Source organism: Colobus angolensis, unplaced genomic scaffold (assembly GCF_000951035.1).
Source record: "Colobus angolensis palliatus isolate OR3802 unplaced genomic scaffold, Cang.pa_1.0 Scaffold124, whole genome shotgun sequence".
Lineage (NCBI taxonomy): Eukaryota > Metazoa > Chordata > Mammalia > Primates > Cercopithecidae > Colobus > Colobus angolensis.
Genome location: NW_012113586.1, coordinates 2024190 through 2029287, shown reverse-complemented (window position 1 = coordinate 2029287; position 5098 = coordinate 2024190).

Below are 5098 nucleotides of genomic sequence, written 5' to 3'. Positions count from 1 at the left end.
GAGGCTGAGGCGGGCAGATCACGAGGTCAGGAGATCGAGACCATCCTGGCTAACATGGTGAAACCCTGTCTCTACTAAAAATACAAAAAAAAAAATAGCCGGGTGTGGTGGTGGGTGCCTGCAGTCCCAGCTACTCGGGAGGCTGAAGCAGCAGAATGGTGTGAACCCAGGAGGCGGAGCTTGCAGTGAGCAGAGACTGCACGCCACTGCACTCCAGCCTGGTCGACAGAGCGAGACTCCTCTGGCAAAAAAAAAAAAAAAAAAGTAAAAGGAGAGCCAATTTAACCAATGTCTGTAACTAGTCTGAAATATATAACTCGTTCAGCATTGCATACAGTTTATTGAATGTTTTAAATAAGTCCAAATTGGTACATCTATAGCATGGATACTAGAAACACGCAGGATTCAGATGATACTGGTATAAACGATAGCAATGAATTATCTTCCCCTAGCATTGACAAGGAAGAGAAAGGAATGCTAATAAATATTATCATGGAGGATTTCTTTTTTAATGGAGAAGAAAATGGCATTAATAAACCGAAGACACTGATGAAGAAGAGACAGTGAATGACATTTTAATATAATTTGATGTTAGTGATGACCAATACCACTTCCAGATGGCAGGAGTTAATCTAAGAGAGGAAGTGAACCTATTCAGAATACATATGGACTCTTCTCTGCAGTTCCAAGACAAGGAAAAAAGAGCAAAGGAAGCATCAAACACATGAAAACTTCATGATTTTAGAAATCCTTACCAAACAGTGAAAAAACATGGCAATATTTTCAAGGCAGAAATAATTATTTTGTTTTGGCAGGCCATAGACACTGGAACAAAAAAATGAACATTCAACTTTATAACTGGCTCTAAACCTGAAAATTAAATCCTAAGATCTGTGCGATATCTCAATAATATCTCCCTTACTTTTCTAACCACTGTTATTACTATTTTATTTCATGACTGTTACTGAAAGTAATTTTGTCATACAAAGGAGAGAGTGTTAAAAAGGATTTGTTCCAGGTGTCAAATACACTGTTAGATAAAATAACAAAATCAGTAATTTTTCTAAAGTGACCATTTTTATGATAGAGAAATAGCTGAGAGACCTGTTGAAGGCATTCTATCTTTTGGTGATTCTCTTTTCTTAAATTTGCAAAAATCTACAGATGAGCAACAAATAGTAAACATATATAAAAAAACTTATGTTTTTTACTAATTATAGTGGTATAAATTAAAGCAACATGGTGATGTCATTACTCATATACGAGACTTGATTTTTCAAATTGTTATCATAATACCCTATGCTGGTAAGACTAGCACATCTATATAGCGCTAATAGCAGTGGGGATTTGCATGATGATATGGCAACAAATTTTAAAAAATACACTGAGATATTCATATATTAGGCCCAGGAATCTTAAATCTTAAACCCAAGGAAAAAAATATATATATTTAAAGCATTCCTTGTACAAATTACAATCTATAATGTGGAGATGTGCCATAGTTTATTTTACAACTTTACTATGTATGGGAATTTAGAGTATTTCAACGTTTTTCAATTAGAAACAAAACTGTATTGTGCACATTTGTTTTCATACTGTTGGAGGGGCACTTTAGGATAAGTTTTTAGTGGTAGAGTTACTGAGTCAAAAGGTAAACACATATGTAATTGTGTCAGATATTTCCAGATTTCTTGCCAAAAAGGTTTATACCAATTTGCTTTTTCACCAACAATGTGTGACTGTGCTTGTTTCCCTAAAGCCCTGCCAACAGAATGTGTTGTCATACTTTTTTTCACTTTTGACAATATTATAGGTGAAAAATGATACTTCAGTGTTTTTTTTTTTAATTTGGGCCATCACACATTTTATTAGCTTATTCATATTCATAAAAATTTTAACGACTATTGGTTTTTTTAAATTGTGGTAAAGTATACATAACATAAAATATATCATCTTAATTATTTGTGAGTGTACAGTTCAGTTGTGTTAAGTATATTTACTTGTTTAACCAATCTCTACAACTTTTCATCTTGCAAAACTGAAACTGTATCCCCATTAAATTTTTCCTTCTTCCCATCCCCTGGCAACTACCATTCTACTTTGTTTCGATGAAATGGACCATTCTAGGCACTTCATATAAATAGAATCATGTAGTATTTGTCTTTTTGTTACTGGCTTATTTCACTTAATGTCCTTAAGTTTCAGCCATATTGTAATACGTGTCAGAATTTCGTTCTTTATAAGAGTGAAAATTATTCCATTGTATGTGTATACCACTTTTTGTTTATTCATCTGTCCATAGGCACTTGCGTTGCTTTCATTTGGCTATTGTGAATAGTGTTTCTATGAATATGGATGTGCACATGTCTCTTTGGGACTCTGCTTTCCATTCTCTTTTGTATCTACTCAAGAATGGAATTGCTGGGTCATAAGGTAATTCTGTTTTAGATTTTGAGAAACTGCCATACTGTTTTCCACAGCATTTGCACTGTTTCACATTTCCCACTGACGGTGTACAAGAGTTCTGATTTCTCCGCATCCTTGTTAACATTTGTTATTTTCTGAGTTTCTTTCTTTTTCTTTTTTGGATAATAACCATCCTAATGAATAAAAGGTGGTATTTCATTGTAGTTTTGATTTGCATTTCCCTAGTGATTACTGATATTGAGCATGACAGTTTGTATATATTATTTAGAGAAATGTCTATTCAAATCTTTTGCGCCCCCCCCCTTTTTTTTTTGAGACGGAGTCTCGCTCTGTCGCCCAGGCTGGAGAGCAGTGGCGCCGTCTCCACTCACTGCAAGCTCTGCCTCCCAGGTTCATGCCATTCTCCTGCCTCAGCCTCCCGAGTAGCTGGGACTACAGGTGCCCACCACATCGCCTGGCTAATTTTTTGTATTTTTAGTAGAGGCGGGGTTTCACCATGTTAGCCAGGATGGTCTTGATCTCCTGACCTCATAATCCACCCGCCTCGGCCTCCCAAAATGCTGGGATTACAGGCGTGAGACACCGTGCCTGGTTTCTGTTGCCCTTTTTTAAAACATGGGTTATATATGTATGTTTTTTGCTTGGGTTGTAGTAGGCCTTTATATATTCTGGATATTCACCTTTTATCAGATATATCATTTGCAAGTATTTTCTCCAATTCTGTAGGTTGTCTTTTCGCTCTGTTAATTGTGTCATTTGATGCACAGAAGTTTTAAATTTTGATTTTGTCTAACTTGTCTATTTTTATTTTTGTTACCTGCGCCTTTGGTGTCATAGCCAAGAAATTGACAAATCCAATATCACACAACTTTCCCCTATGTTTTCTTCAAAGGATTTTATAATTCTGACTCTTGTGTATAAGTCATTGATCCACTTTGAGGTTTTTTTTTTTTTTTTTGTATAAGGGTCCAGCTTCATAATCTTGCATGTAGATATCCAGTTTTCCCAACATTTTTTGAAGAAATCGTCCTTTCCCCATTAAGTGGTCTTTATATTTTTGTCAAGAAACATTTGCTCATATATGCAGGAATTTATTTTTGGTTTCTCTATTCTATCCCATTGGTCTATATGTCTGTTTCTTTGTCAATACCACAGTTTTGATTACTGTAGCTTTGTAGTAAGTTTTAAAATCAGGAAATGTGAGACCTCCAACTTTGCTCTTTTGTTGATTGTTTTAGCTCTCCAGGGTCTCTTGAGATTTGAAATGAATTTTAGGATGTTTCTTCTATTTCTGTAGAAATGTTGTTGTATTTTGGTAGAGATTGCATTAAATCTATCAATCACTTGGATAGTATTGATATCTTAACAATATCAAGCCTTTCAATTCATGAACACAGATGTCTTTTCATTTATTTGTGTCTTCTCTAATTTATTTCAGCAACATTTGTAGTTTTCATTGTACAGCCAGCCTTTAGTCCCCTTAGTTAGGTTTATTCTAAAATATTTTTTTCTTTTTGATGCTATTATAAATGTTTTGCTGTAGGTTTAATTTGTGGTTCCCTAATTATTATATATTTTATATAAAGTTTCTACTCAGAATTTTTTGCCCATTTTTGTATTGAGTTTTTTTCTTCCTCTTCCCCTTAATCAACTTTTACTGTTGCCAAATAATGATTTTATAAGCCCTATATTCTTTCTACATTTATTAGTTGGCATTTGACTATAAATAAGAGCTTTTCCCTTACTATCATTATTTACTTGAATGCTTAAAATTGTCATAGGTTTGTGCAGTAGAAGCCTCTTCATGCTGTCCCTTATGTCCTCTGAAATGATCATCATTCTTTAAGTGCTACCATACTTTCTGAAACAGTAAGATATTTCAAGCTCATTTTTAACTTCTACAACCCAAGCCTTGGAATAAACCATTTCTCCAAGGATCTCTAGTTCCTTTTTAGTGGAGAAAAGTATTTTGTAACAAAGATCTGGGTCCTAGGTGTGCTTATGCCTACCAGAGTATCAGTGCTTGTACGCCCTGTCAACAGACAGATCTGAGAAATGTGAATATGTATATATGAATATATGTATGTCTATACATAAACACATCCCTGAACATAACTGTATCAATATCTGGGTTTATATCTATACCTTTACCTGCATCAAACTATGAGTTTACAGTGAAAGATTTAATTCAAATTCAGTATCAATTTGAATCAATATATATTTTATGAATAATATATATTGAAATATTTCATTATATATTTTCCTCTTTAATGATGTATAACTTCTTTAATTGTGAAAAATATGCTTCTTATTATCTATGTTTAATTTTGCTCAAGCTAGTATATACACAAAGCAGTTTCAGAGTTGATAACTCATCTAGATGCAAAAAACAAACCTGAGAGTTCAATATTTGTTTACAGTATTTTTCTGTAGCCTGTAAAAATGTTCTTGGAGTGGGCCAGGCACAGTGGCTCACGCCCGTAATCCCAGCATTTTGGGAGGCTGAGGCGGGTGGATCATCTGAGGTCAGGAGTTCAAGATCAGCTTGACCAACATGGAAAAAACTTGTCTCTACTAAAAATACAAAAAATTGGCCGGGCGCGGTGGCTCAAGCCTGTAATCCCAGCACTTTGGGAGGCCGAGACGGGTGGATCACGAGGTCAGGAGATCG